Source organism: Acomys minous (genome assembly GCF_964271855.1).
Source record: "Acomys minous genome assembly, chromosome: 1".
NCBI lineage: Eukaryota > Metazoa > Chordata > Mammalia > Rodentia > Muridae > Acomys > Acomys minous.
Window position 1 is genome coordinate 22398122 of NC_140483.1, and position 15686 is coordinate 22413807.

Here is a 15686-nt window from a genome sequence, read left to right on the forward strand (position 1 = left end):
GGCCATCTTGCTTTGGGGCAAGCTGGCAACGCAGGGTTTTCTTAACGGCGGCTTCGGGGCGGTTCTAAGAAGTGGAGAGAGTGTAACACACTTGAATGTGCAATCCGTGGTGGCGCCAGAGCTGGCTGGTTTCGGACTTCATAGCCCAATGGGAAAGTGGGACTGGCAGCCATGATACGTGAGGGCGGAATAGTACCGGAGTTGGACTGCCTGGTGAACTAAGGTGAAAGTTCAAGATCCTGATATAACCTTTGCTTTGAACTTCCTGTCACCCAGATGTTCTGAAACCCGGACCTTACAGCGCTTCTCCGATTCGAAATTCATCCCTTCATTATTTTCCTTTTGAGCTCCCACTTCCCGTCTAAGCTACCTCGTGGAGGATTGTTGGGAATTGAATTGGGGGGGTGAGGTGGGATGAGGCCCTCGTATGGTCTGGAGCTGCCAACAACCTGATGTGGCTAAAGAAAAAGGTAATAAAAGGTCTACATGATAGGGAGGGCGCCGGGGATGCAAGACCTTGTGATTTTATCCGAAGGGCAATGTTGAGGCTTTTAAGGGTCTAACAGTTACATTTGTATTATAGAAAGATCGCAGCTTGCCAGCTCTGGCCATGTTAGTGCAGGTCTGGAGCCTGAGACCGGAGGATTGCTCAAACCGTAGAGATGGAGATCGCTTTGGACTTAATTTAAGCGAGGAATACCACTAGGATTCCCCACCCACGGGCCTGGCTAGGGAGAGTGCTCACTGCTTGCATGTAAAGGATGGTTTGCAAAAATAGAGAAGAATTATTAAGCTAAGGAAGAGACGGTGGTGAGGCATAGAATAAGCAGATATGAATGTTCTGATTTAGAATAACTGGGCTACTTTAGTTTTAAGGGAGATCTTCGGGATATGTGTTTTGTTTTGTTTTATTTTTCGAGACAAGGTCTCTGTGTAGCTTTGTCTGTCCTGGACTCACTTTGTAGACCAGGCTGGCCTGGAACTCAGAGATCTTGCTTCTGCCTCCCAGAGTGCTGGGATTACAAACGAATGTGGATTTTAAAACCAAGAAAGACTTTTGTGTGTTTGCTTTTTTGGGGGGAGGGGAGTTGTTTGGTTGGTTGGTTGGTTGGTTGGTTTGGTTTTTGGAGACAGGGTTTCTTTGTGTAACCTTGCCTGTCCCGGACTAACTTTGTAGCCCAGCCTGGCCTCAAACTCACAGTGATCCGCCTGTCTCTGCCTCCCGAGTATCACGGAAACTTGTTAAAATTGTTAAATGTAACAGATTAGGTAAGATATGGACTAAAATGTGTCATTTGGCTTGTGGAAGAAGACAGGTCAGTAGGGTGGAGCATGCCTTACATCCCAGCACTGGGGAGGCAGGAGCAGGCCGATCTTTGTGAGCTTGAGACCAGCCTGTTCTACAAAGCGAGTCCAGGACAGCCAGGACAAGAGAAACTCTGTTTTGAAAAAGGACAAGGACAGCCTGGTCTACAAAGTAATTTCCTTCATAATTCTTGCTTCACAAATGTCTGTCGGATGTTCTGGGCCAGAAGGCTGAAGATGATGTGCTAATGTTAAAGAGAAATTTGGAATGACTGTCCAGGCAGCCAACTGCCTGTCAGATTTCTAAAGAAAAATTTTTTTAAAGATTTAGTTATTGGGCTGGAGAGATGGCTCAGTGGTTAAGAGCACTCATTGCCTGTTCTTCCAGGGGTCCTGAGTTCAATTCCCAGCAACCACATGGTAGCTCACAACCATCTATAATGTGATCTGATGCCCTGTTCTGGCCTGCAGGTGTACATGCAGGCAGAGCTCTGTATACATAATAATAAATAAATTTTAAAAAAAGATTTAGTTATTTATCATATATATACAGTGTTCTGCTGCATGCCAGAAGAGGACACCAGATCTCAAAGGAAAGAAAGCAAAAGGGAAATGAGTAAAAAGTGTTTTCTAAGTGTGCATAAAAGGTAAGGTGTTGTTTTAAAAGAAAAGTCCCAGATTGTTCTATTTTACCAATAAAGACTCAGGAGCCAGATGCTCGGGTAAAAAAAAACCTGCTAGCTCAGAGAGGCAAAGAAATCGCGCAGCTGACAATGTTGGAAGAAAAGGCCCAAAATTCCAAGGCCAAAGGCTTGCTAGCTCAAAGCTCACAACGCCAAAAACTAAGGAGCCAAGGAGCTAAAGAGCTCAAAGCCCAAGAGCTGCCTTAAATACCCCTCAATTCAAAGTCCCTCCTACTCTAATCCCTGTCAGCTGGTTTCTTGCTCCACCTCTTGACCTAAGGTTAACTTTATTAAATTCTGTGTACAGAAAGCTCTTGGGTTAAAGGTGTGTGTTAGAACTGGCAGAACCACACCTTAACTACCTGTACACAATAAACCAAAAGTTCTTGGACTAAAGGTATGTGTTAGAGCCTTTAATCCCAGCACTTGAGAGGCAGAGGCAGGCGGATCGCAGTGAGTTCAAGGCCAGCCTGGTCTACAAAGTAAGTCCAGGAGAGCCAAGGGTGTACACATAGAAACCCTGTCTTGGAAAAACCAAAAAAGGTGTGTGTTAGGACTCAACTAAAGAGAAGACAGATTTTTATAGTTCACAGTCTCAGAGATCACAGATATCCTGCAACAGTAAAGTCTCCAAAGGAGTTAGCAAGATTAAAAAGAATATTTTCCCGGCTAAAAACTTGAAAACCCTGTAGCAGAAGGCGCTTGGACCCTGTATAGTTTCATTTTGGTTGTCATGAAGCTAGTTACAATGTTCAGTAATGCTCACTGTTTTCTGTGCCCTCGCTAAGGAAGTTCAGGATAAAGCAGACTTGGGAAAGGAGAGAACTGAGAAGTGGAATGCAAAGCTACAAGCAGTAAGAATAGAAAAAGGCTCTTCCCCATAGAAAAACAGAAACTGATGGATGGCAGCTGGCACTCAGCTCTCTGGCTGTGGGATGCCTATCAGCTGTTTCTGCTAAGGACTGGCCAATGCATTGCAGTAACACCTAAATTCCAAAGAACAGGCAAGGCCCTGCTGCTGCAGCATGAGATAACACAGCTGGCCCAGAACTTAGAATGTTCTTGTTTCTTTGCTGGATTTTTGTGTGAATTTGTGTGTGTGTTTCTAATATCGGGAATAATTCATTAGCAATTGTGGGGGAAAAAAAGATACCAGAAAACTTATTTTGGCAAACTGCTATAAATGATAAGAGACCAAAATAAAAATTACAATTGGATGGACTTGAGATTGAAGGCTTAGTGGATACTGGAACATTTATAACAATAATGTCACAGGGTTCTTGGGATCCAGCTCAACCACTTGAAACGGTATCTACACTGCTCCTATTTTCCATGTTAAAAACTTGAAAATCCTATAGCAGGAGGCGCTTGGACCCTGTATAGTTTAATCTTGGTTGTCATGAAGCTAGTTACAATGTTTAGTAATGCTCACTGTAATGTTCCAGTATATTATAAGATAAAGCACATTACTAGTATACCTTACAATCCTACAAGTCAAGCAATTGTGGAAAGATCTAACCATACCTTAAATAGGTTGGCTCTGTGTCTTAACAATTAAACTTTATTATACAACCCAACTAGCTTACACGAGGGAAAAAAGGTTGAAAGGAAAAAAGAATGAACCTTCCAGCATCCATTCCACGGGACGGGACCCTAGTTGTCTCTGGCCTGTGCGCTGGTCCGGCCTGTTTGCTGATTCTCTTTCCAATCCATGAGCGCTCAAGCCCGGTCTGAACCTGCTGCTCCTCTCTGTCCTCTCCGCCTGCCTGTATATCATGTGCAAGGGGCGGTCTCCCTCTCCCATGAAGGGTCGATTAGAAACAACAATAGTCCAGGTGGAGCCCCCAGGTCTGCTTCCTGAATTCCAGGCCCAGGAGGGCTCCACCCAGTCTATCTCAAGGTTAATCTCAGGGAGTATCCATGGTATGCCAAGACTGCTTTTACCTGTGATAAAGCTTGCAGTCCTTCCCGCATAAAAGAAATGCTCATTAAACAGAAGGGGCTATGGGATCCTCTGGAGATAGAGTACATAATGCTTTGATAACTTTGATTTTTTTTTTTTAATTTATGTGCATTGGTGTGAGGGTGTCAGATCTTAGAGTTACAGACAGTTGTGAGCTGCCGTGTGGGTGCTGGGCAGGTCCTTTGCAAGAACAGGCAGTGCTCTTAACCACTGAGCCATCTCTCCAGCCCCAACTTTGAATTCTTAAAATGTCAATGAAACAGGCAGCACAGCTGCTGAAAACCACTGGATTCTAGAAAGGACTGCTGATTTGAGTCAACCTATATATGTTAAAGATGTGCTGACATCAGAATGGATCTGGGCCAAGTACAAATAGACTGGACATTGTTAATGTAATTTTTTTCACAATTTTTCATAATTGTTCTTATTGTATATAGTGTATTGATATTAGTGAAAAGGCCATTTATTTGATTGAAAGGGGGAGATGTTGAGGTACACTGTGTGAATGTGTGTCTCTCCTTCTGCACCTACCTAAGGCTTTCTCTGATTAGCTTTAATAAAAAGCTCATGGCCAATATTCAGGCAGGAATTGAACAGGATCCTGGTAGGGAGAAAGGGACTCTGGGAAGAAGAAAGAGGAGGAACTTTTTGCTAGGAATCACAGAAAGAACAGGCTTGACTGCAGGCCTGGAAGGTATAGCTAGCCGTGGATGGGAAAGAGCTAGGAAGTCGGGTTAACTTAGATGAGCTATATGAGAGTGTGCCCAGCTAAAGGTCTAAGCTTTAAAATAATAAAAGGTCTTAGTGTCTTTATTTTTTTGACTGGTGGGTTACCAGGGTCTTACAAACATAGGACATCCAGGGCTTCATGGAGAACTGCTGTCTCAAACAAAACATAGCAAGAAAAAGAAGACCGAGAGGTAACCTGAGCCTCCCAGGTAGCTGGGCTGCATATTAATTAGCATGACCCTTTCTCAGTAGCTTACCCAAAGTAAAATAACTCACCAGAAAACTGACAAACGGTCTGGGGATAAAACATTCAGTAGTCAGGCAGTGGTGGCGCAGGCCTTACTGGGAGGCAGAAACAGGTGGGTCTCTGAGTTGAGGCCAGCCTGATCTACAGAACAAGTTCCAGGACAGCCAGAGCTACACTGAGAAACCCAGTCTCAGGGGAAAAGGAAAAGAAAATAGGAAACAAAACAACAACAAACCCGCTCAGTGTTGTAGTGCTTGCAATTCCTAGCACGGAAAAGGCGAATGCTCATGAGGACTAGAATAGAGAGACCTTTATACACTGCTGCTGAGAACGTCAGTGCCCTTACCAATCAATCAGTGGGTAGGCCGAGTAGTACAGCTGCTGCACACCTTTAATCCCAGCTCAGGGGAGGCAGAGGTAGGCAGATAGATCTCTTGAGTTCGAGGTCAGCCTGGTCTACACAAAGAAACCCTGTCTCAAAAGAACAAGAAAAAGAAATCCAATTGGTGTAGTAAATGTGTCTGTGAGAGTGTACATGTATGTGTGGCGGGGGCGGGGTTATGGAACTGAAGAAATGGCTTAGCGTTTGAGAGTACTTGCTACTCTTAAGAGTACACTAGTTCCAGCCAGGCGTGGTGGCGCACGCCTTTAATCCTAGCACTCGGGAGGCAGAGGCAGGCAGATCGCTGTGAGTTCAAGGCTAGCCTGGTCTACAAAGTGAGTCCAGGATGGCCAAGGCTCCACAGAGAAACCCTGTCTCGAAAAACCAAAAAAAAAAAAAAAAGAGTACACTAATTCCTGCATCCATGTGTGGTGGATCATAGCTGATGGGGTGATCTTTTTGTGCACTGTGTCTTTGAGTTATTCAAATGCTGATTTCTGTACTAACATAGGAGCATTGTACAGGCTGCATCATATTTTGTAAACATTCTGTCCAGCACCTTCTGACTGGTTTAGTAAAGAGGGGAGCTGCCAATAGCAAAGGCAGGAGAGGAAGGCAGGACTTCCAGAAGAGATTGGAACTTGGGGACAGAATCAGACACAGGAGCGTCACCAGCCAGACACAGGGCGCCGGGCCATGAGAAACTGAAGAAAGGTAGCAAGCCACGTGGCAGGACATAGATTAATATAAGGGGGCTAATTTAAGATAAGAGCTGGTTGGGAACAAGCCGAAGCTCAGGGCGAGCTTTCATAATTAATAGAAGGTCTCCGTGTCATTATTTGGGAGCTAGTGCTCCAGAGAAAGTCCCATTTTAATTGGCACCCACTGTGGTAGGCATAAATCCAAGCTTAGAACACTAGATTCAGGCAGCAGGCCAAAAGTTCCGGGCATGGGAGCTGGACCAGAAAGCCAGGCAAGGAAGCTGCAGAATGGTGCCAGGGAAGTGATGGTTCCCTAGCAGCTACATGCTGCCCGGAGCTGGGACAAGCAAAAGGCAGAGGTCCCTTCACCTCCAGGAGAGATTGAAGTGGACCCTCAGTGCTTAGTCCCAGCCAGACAGGCCCTGCCCTGTCCTGTCCTGTCCTGTCCTGTCCTGTCCTGTCCTGTGGTGCCTTGGAAAGGCGACTAGCCCTTCTGACCGGTACTGCTCAGGAGCTGCTGGCTGCCAAGGGACCCAGAATGGGTGGAGGCCAAAGGTGACAGAGGGTCGCAGGAGCATGCCAGCCTAAAGGGCATCTACTGCTCCATGAGTGGGCAGACAGTGGCTACAGCCAGACTTGGATCATAGAGTCCATGAGCTACCAGCAAAGTGAATAAACTAGGTTACTTCCAGTCAGCTGCTAGCTGGAGCTGAGCAACGGAACTGTGTTGTAGAAGTTTTGGGTTAATATGTAGACATGTTTTTATTTTAATCCCAGGTGTGGGATGTGGGAGCTGCTCCAGTTTGTCCACAGCTAATTACCTCATGAGAAGGGCACGTGATCTTTGTCAGCTGGGAACTGCCTTGTGCAGGGGCAGGGGCGTGGTCTTTGCCCCTAGGAATAAATACCAGAAGGGGGGGGAGGCTCTGAGAAAGGAGAAGGCTGCTGGTCCTAACCCCCTGCTGCTCCTGGTTGCTGTTGCCCTAGTGTGACCAAAAGAAGCTGGAGATGTCCCGAAATGAAGATTGGACTTGCCACAGGAACCTGATGACCCAAAATGCAGGAAGTAGCTAAGGAAAACTACGCCCCCTTCTCCCTACTAACTTCCTCCCCTACTTGGTGTTTGGGAAGGGATTGGGGTGGAGTAGGGAGAAAAAGATATAAGAAACCAAAATAAAAATGGACTTTAAAGGCTGGAAATATGGCTCAGAGGTTAAGAGCACTGACTGTTGTTCCGAAGGTTCTGAGTTCGATTCCCAGCAACCACATAGTGGCTCACAACCATCTATGATGAGACCTGGTGCCTTCTGTCCTGCAGGTGTATGTGCAAACAGACATTGTATACATAATTAATAAATAAATACAATGGACTTTAAAAGCATGCCTACAGAACACCTCTTCCCTGTGAGTGGAAAGGCAGGGCCAGGAGCCAGCACCATGTACTAAAAAGCCACAGAAGAAACTGGAAACCCAAACTGAAAAGCTAAAGAGCCAAGCACAGAAGAACCTCTAATCAGGTAAGTATGCTTGAAAATGTGTTTAGGTGCTAAAGAAAGAAAAGAAACTGAGGCTGGAGAGATGGCTCAGAGGTTAAGAGCCTTGGCTGTTCTTCCAGAGGTCCTGAGTTCAATTCCCAGCAACCACATGGTGGCTCACAACCATCTATAGATTTGATGCCCTCTTTTGGCCTGCAGGTGTACATGTAGGCAGAGCACTGTATACATAATAAATAAAGATCTTTTTTTAAAAAGAAAAAAGAAACTGGGTACAGACAGACACAAATAAAAAATTTGAAAATAATAAAGTGAAGCTCTTAAAGAGTTTGTAAGTGTGGTGTTTTTCTAAGTCCACCCTTGCTCTGAATAATGACACAAAAACTTTTGTTTATTTTTTGGTGGGTAGGGTTTCTCTGTGTAGCCTTGGCTGTCCTAGATTCACTTTGTAAACCGCACTGGCCTCAGATTCACAGCAATCGACCTGCCTCTGCCTCCTTGAGTACTGGGATTAAAGACGTGCCCACCATTTCCAGCTCCTTTATATTTATTATAAGGTTTAGGCAGTATAGCTGGGCAGATACCCAGCTGTTCTAACCCGACCTGGCCTGCGTCCTGCCATGTGGCCCATTACCTGTTCATCTTAGTCTTGTCCTGGCACCTGCTTCATTCCTGCCCTGATGGTGACTCTGTCCCCCCCCCCCCCTTCCTCTGGAAGTCTTGCTTCCTCTCCTGCCCATCTATTGGCCATTCAGCTCTTTATTTAACCAATCAGAAGGTCATGTAGAGCAAGATTTACAAAATACTAAGACAGAAGATGCTTCATAATAATGAAAATAGCAAAAGTCCAGCCTGTAATCAAATCTCTGCCAGCACAAAAATCAGCATTTGAATAATACAGAGACATTCCTTGCACAGTGCACAAAAATATCACTCCAGACAGGAGGCCTACACACTGTTGCTTGTGCTGCTGCCATGTCTCTAGTGATCCCAGAAAAGTTCCAGCACATTCTGTGAGTACTTAACACCAACATCAATGGGTGGCAAAATAGCCTTTTCCATCACTGCTATTGAGGGTGTGGGGCGGAGATACGCTCATGTGGTGTTGAGGAAAGCAGACACTGACCTCACCAAGAGAGCTGGAGAACTCACAGAGGATGAGGTGGAGCACATGGTCACCATCATCTGAATTCACGAAGGTACAAGATGCAGACTGGTTCTTGAACAGACAGAAGGATGTGAGGTGTAAGGAATATAAAAAGAATATGCCTGAAACAATTTTTAATAAAAGAAAAGTAAGATATACCACATGAGGATGGGAAAGGGCTTACAGGAAATGAAATGAAGAAAAAGATACTAAGTTAGAAGGTGTTAAAAGAAGCTGAGCATGTGGCGCACACCTGTAATCCCAGCATTTGGGGAAACAGAAGCAGGCAGATCTCTGAGTTCAAGGCCAGCCTGGTCTAAAAATGGAAGAAAGAAAAGGTAAAAGAGAAATTAAAGAAAGATTAGAATAAAGCAGACTCAGGGAAGGAAACGACTGAAATTTTAACGGATAGAGTGAAGGCAATAGAAAAGAGATAGGGTGGCGCACGCCTTTAATCCCAGCACTCAGGAGGCAGAGGCAGGCGGATCGCTGTGAGTTCAAGGCCAGCCTGGTCTACAAAGTGAGTCCAGGAAAGCCAAGGCTACACAGAGAGACCCTGTCTCAAAAAAACCAAAATAAAATAAAATAAAAATAAAAAAGAGAAAAGAGATAGGAAAACCCTTTGATGCAGACGAAAGAGCCGCCAGGGGAATCTGATGTAAAGCCGACAGCACCACCTTGAGGCAAGGCTGCAGAATGGCAGTCTATAGGCCTGCTAGATAAAAAAAAACCTTTGGCTGTAGACCAACACAATCGGATTAGATTATGTTTATATTGTCAAGGATCGGTTATGAGATGAAGGTCTGTATACTGAGTTTAAAATACAGAATCTGTTTAACAATGCCATCTTTTTTGTTTTGTTTTTCAAGACAGGGTCTCTTTGTGTATCCTTGACTGTCCTGGACTCCCTTTGTACACCAGGCAGTGATCTGCCTGCCTATGCCTCCCAAGTGCTGGGATTACAGGCGTGCGCCGCCACACCTGGTTTAACAATGCCACCTTAAAGCAGTGTCATACAATAGAATTTAGAGAATAATTCTTTCACTTGAGAGGCTGAGGCAGAAAAATCAGGAGTTCAAGGTCACTGTCTGCTATATAGTAAGTTTCAGGCCAGCCTGGGTCACTTGAGGCTGATTCAAGCAAAAATAAACTAAACAAAACAAAGAGTAATTTCTATTTTTTCAATTTTATGTTATGTGCATTATATTTTGTCTACATGTATATCTATGTGAGGGTATTGGATTCTGGAGTTACAAACAGCCGCCATGTGGGTGCTGAGAACTGAACCCAGGTCCTCTGGAAGAGCAGCCAGTGCTCTTGACCACTGACCCATCTCTTCAGCCATGAAAAAGTAATTTCTATTCTGTTCTGGATATGTACTGTTATGGGATCTGTTTGGATCCAACATAAGTCAAACACCAGGTCACTGCAGTCTTTCAGGATATTTGATTATTGTACATAGAAAACCCAATTCTTAGCTGGGCGTGGTGGCGCACGCCTTTAATCCCAGCATTCAGGAGGCAGAGGCAGGCAGATCACTGTGAGTTCCAGGCCAGCCTGGTCTACAAAGTGAGTCCAGGACAGTCAAGGCTACACAGAGAAACCCTGTCTCAAAAAACAAAAACAAAAACAAAAAAAGGTTGAAAGAGCCAGGTGTGGTGGTGCAAGCCTTTAATCCCAGCACTTGGGAGGCAACGGCGGGTGGATTGATGTGAGTTCGAGCCCAGCCTGGTCTACAAAGGGAGTTCACGACAGCCAAGACTACACAGAGAAACCCTGTCTCAAAAAACAAAAAGTTTGAAAGACTAGCTGAGTAGTTAGAAAACGTGTGGGTGAAAAATGGAGGGGCCTGAGGGGGTAAAAAATGGTGGAATTGGGGTAACAAAAGGGGGTCACTGTACTCTCTCTTTTCTGGAAGGGTAGTGGAATATGCAGTGCAACTGGAGAGGCTGAGGGTGGAGATAGAAGCACTTGGGAAGCTAGGAGCATCAGAAAAGAGAAAACAAAAAACCAGTCCGGGTAACTGAGCAAGAGAGCAGGAGTTTCTCACAGAAGCAAAGAGAGAAAGAAACTATACCAAAGGGCAGTTGGGTCATAGAAAAGCTGAAAAAGCAGGACAATGCCATGAAACAACCTACTTCAAGAGAAAGGATCAATCTTGAACCAACCACGTTGCCAGAGTGGGAGAGGGCAGCCCAGGCTTATAATATCACCATAACCTTTCCCAGTAGCCATACAGTGTACCTGCTAATGGTACGAAACAAGGTTATGATGAGACAGGATGTCATCCTACAGAAATGATAGATATAAGGCACTGGCCCATTGGCCAATGACCTTTGCCCACCCTGGGTGTTTCTGCCCCCTCCCCAAAGTTCTATATAACCCTTGTTCACCCTGAGTAAAATTGATCTGCCTCCCCGAACCTGATCCTAGAGTGCTGACACTTCCATCCGTACTCAAGGTGCTTCTGAACTCCCCATCTACCAACTTTGCTCCCATTTGCCCTCCTGGACCAATATCAGCTAGTGATCCTCAGAGGGTAGGGAGGGTCACACTCTGATGTACAAGAACAAATTCAATCTGATAATGTTCGTATAGAACAATGATGCTTAGTGGTTTTAGGAGCTTGGGACAAAATTGAGGAGCCCAGAAAAAAGTCAACCTTATTTACAAAGACTATACAAGGCTGTGAAGAAGCCTTCACTGATTTTGTTTTTTTAAAAATTAGTCTTAGCTGTGAACAAAGCCACATCAGACCCTGATGCAAGACAGTTGTTCATAGAGACCTTTGTAGTAAGAAGTCAGTAATTTTGGTTTCTTTAAAAAACAGAAATAGAGGGCCGGGTGTGGTGGCGCACGCCTTTAATCCCAGCACTCGGGAGGCAGAGGCGGGCGGATCGCTGTGAGTTCGAGGCCAGCCTGGTCTACAAAGTGAGTCCAGGACAGCCAAGGCTAACACAGAGAGACCCTGTCTCGAAAAACCAACAAAACAAAACAACAACAACAACAAAAACAGAAATAGCTGGGTAGTGGTGGCACATGCCTTTAATCCCAGCACTTAGGAGGCAGAGGCAGGCAGATCACTGTGAGTTCCAGGCCAGCCTGTTCTACAAAATGAGTCCAGGATAGTCAAAGCTACACAGAGAAACCCTATGTTGAAAACCAAAAAAAAACCCAAAAACAAAAATCCAGAAATATAATAATGCTTTTGGGCTGGAGAGATAGCTCAGAGATTAAAAAGACTGTCTGCTCTTCCAGAGGTCCTGAGTTCAATTAGTAGCAACCACATGCTGATTCATAATCATCTGTAATGGGATGTGATGCCCTCTTCTGGCATGCCGGTATAAATGCAGACAGGGCACTCATATACACTAAATAAATAAATCTTTATATTTACAGGTGTTTTAAAAACAAAATCTCAGTGGGCATGGTGATGCACACCTGTAATCCCAGTACAAGGGAGGCAGAGGCAGCAGTTCTCTGTGAGTTCGAGGCCAGCCCAGTCTACAAATCAAGTCCAGGACAGACAACAGCCAAGGGTACACAGAGAAACCCTGTCTTAAAATAAAACAACAACAACAACAACAACAACAACAACAACAACAACAACAAAAAACCCGATCAATTTTTTAAAAGATTTATTTATTTTATTTATTGTATATGCATGCTTTATCTGCTGAAAACGGCATGAGATCACATTACAGATAGTTGTGAGCCACCATGTGATTGCTGGGAATTGAACTCAGGACCCCTGGAAGAGCAGGCGGTGCTCTTACCACTGAGCCATCTCTCTAGCCCCAAATGTTCGATTTTTGTTGGTGGTGGTGTTTTTTTTATTTTTTGAGACAGGGTTTCTCTGTGTAACAGCTCTGGCTGTCCTGGACTCTCTTTGTAGACCAGGCTGGCCTCGAACTCACAGTGATCCTCCTGCCTCTGCTTCCCAAGTGCTGGGATTAAAAGGCGTGCACTACCACACCCAGCCCTCTTTAGAACTTTTTTAAAAAACAAAATATACCAAAAACAAAAATGAAGTTCCCTCTGGGAGCGAAGCAGGGATACCCCAGTGGGAGCAGCTACAATAAACTTTTGCTGATGTCTTGGGGAAAAAAACCCATTCCTTCATCTCCTGCTGTTTCTTCTATGGCACTTGAGGAAAAAAAAATTCCCATTTTAATCCTTAACTTTGGAGGCCCACATTGGGTGCCCTGTGGCTGACATTGGCTCCACTATGGTTTCTTCTTTTCCTTCCCTTTATCCCTCTGATTTCACCCCATCACTGGATAGGAGACAAAAAAGGAGAGAAGAAGAATGGAGGGAAGGAAGACACGGACAGGGAGAGACAGAGATCCAGGAATCTAATTTCTTTCCTGTTTCTTCTTTGAGCACAACTACTAACAAACTCCACCCCAGCCCCCAATGACCAACAACCACCAGCTCTGCCCATCAGGGCTCAGCATGTATATACCTTCTAAAAAGTTCCCAGAATTCCAAACACCACACAATTACAGAAACTATCTGGCAAAAATTTTTTTAAATATATATAATCCCCTGAGTGCTGGGATTAAAGGCGTGTGCCACCACGCCCGGCTAATATATATATATATATATATATATTTTTTTTTTTTTTAATGCCTCTGCTAGAGTGCAAGACAAGTCATTGTCTGCTGCTCTGCCACTACACCCTCCACAGGCTGAACCATCTCACTGTCATGGTGTGGAGCCCCAAGCTAAGTCAGTAGCCCACTTTTACAGTGGGCTAGCTCGAGGCCACTCAGCTGAGTTTGCTTCAGATCATAAAGACCACAAGACCTTTCCCAAGCAACTTGCCTTAAAATAGGCAGAAACCTTCCATTCTTAGCATTCGTATCTATGGAGGCTTTTAGAGGCACACTCAAACTGCGTTTCTTCAGGACACACATAAGCACATCTTACAAACAATATCTATTTAGGCTTTTATATTTTGTTAACAATTAGGTTTTCTATGTACAATAATCAAATATCCTGAAAGACTGCAGTGACCTGGTGTTTGACTTATGTTGGATCCAAACAGATCCTATAACAGTACATAACCAGAACAGAATAGAAATTACCTTTTTATGGCTGGAAAGATGGGTCAGTGGTCAAGAGCACTGGCTGCTCTTCCAGAGGACCTGGGTTCAGTTCCCAGCACCCACATGGCAGCTCACAACTGTTGGTAACTCCAGGATCCAGTACCCTCACACAGATATACATGTAGACAAAATATAATGCGCATAACATAAAATTGAAAAAAATAGAAATTACTCTTTGCTTTGTTTGTGTAGTTTATTTTTGCTTGAATCAGTCTCAAGTGACCCAGGCTGGCCTGAAACTTACTACATAGCAGACAGTGACCTTGAACTCCTGATTCTTCTGCCTCAGCCTCTCAAGCACAAGAATTGTAGGCACGGATCACTACTCCCAGATTTCTCAGACATTTGGTTTTTGTATTTGTGTGTGATATGATGCGTATATATACTATCTCTGAGATATAAAATGGGAGGAATCCAAATTAGCTTAGAGAGTTAAGAACAGAGTAATAACTGCTCAGTTCTTGTGCTGTGAAACTTATTGAACAAATATTAAAAAGTCTCAATTATTTGTGTGATAGCCAAGTTAAAAGGCATGGTGGCACATGCCTTTAATTCCAGCACTCGGGAGACAGAGGTAGGTGGATCTCTTTTGAGTTTAGGACCAGCCTGGTCTACAAAGTGAGCCAAGGTTACACAGAGAAACCCTGTCTTGAAAAACGAGAGAGAGAGAGAGAGAGAGAGAGAGAGACTAAGTGTAGCACTTTTTCTTTTAAACTATACTTTATTTGGGGTGTTTATGCCTCAACTTCCCTTCCAACCTCCAACCCTACATAGGAGAGAGAAGGTTAGTGGGGAGAGGGGGCGCCTTTACTTTTCCTGGCTGTTTAGGGTCAATTGGGTTCATTTGGGCTATACCCATCTCTGAAAACAGCAGACAACAGCCCGCAGTTTCCTCTAAGCTGCTGCTGCTTGAACCATTTCTGTCTTTCTGCTCCAAATCATGATGCTGGTCTCTTCAGACTGCTATATGCAACAGGAACTACTACACACCCCCTCACTCTCTCTGTGCTCTTCTTTGTATCCTCAGAGCCCTAGACCACACCCCTCTCCATGGTGCCAGAGGAAGGCCTTACCAGCTGGCAAAACCCAGGCCCCTCATGAGACAACTAACAGATGTGGCTTGCCTTCCATTTTGAGACAGGGTCTTTTTTTGTCGTTCACCACTGCAAACAGGATAGCTGGCCTGTGAGGATTCTCCTGGCTGCCTTCCCTCTCCCCCTTGCAACATTGGGTTGGGATGCACACTACCACATCTGGCTTTGTGTGGGCTCTGAAGATTCACTCAGGTCTTTGTACTTGTGCAGTAACATCTTTACCCTCTGAACCATCTCTCAAGCTTTTTGTTTTGTTTTGTTTTGATTCAAGGTATTGTTATATAATATAGGCTGACCTGAACTCACTGTTTAACCCAGAGTGGTCTCAAACTCGTGATACTCCTATTTCAGCCTCCTGAGTTTATATATTATACATTTTATTATATTTGTATTACATATTTATATATTACATACTTATAAAATTATCTTTATATAGTTTATTGTATTTATATATTATATATGTATGCTATCATGCAATGATCCCTTGACTTTCTTATTTATGATAATTATATTCATATCTGTTCTTTCCTCCCCAAAGACTATCTATATCCTTGTAAACCAAATGTTCTGGCACCCCAAACCCTCTACCAGATCTCACTAGCTACTGTAAAGGGACAGTCACAGCGAAGGTTACATTCATCAAGGCTCGCAGCCACAGTGATGAATGGCTACACTAACTGTACACTAGAGGCTGAGACCAGAGAATCAAGAGTGTCTGGCTAGCCTAGGCCACCTCCTGGGTCACTATTCCTAAACCCTTTGATTCTTACTGCTAATTAGGCCTGGAAGTGGTGGAAAAGCTCATCATTGATTACGGATGTGACTTCTAGA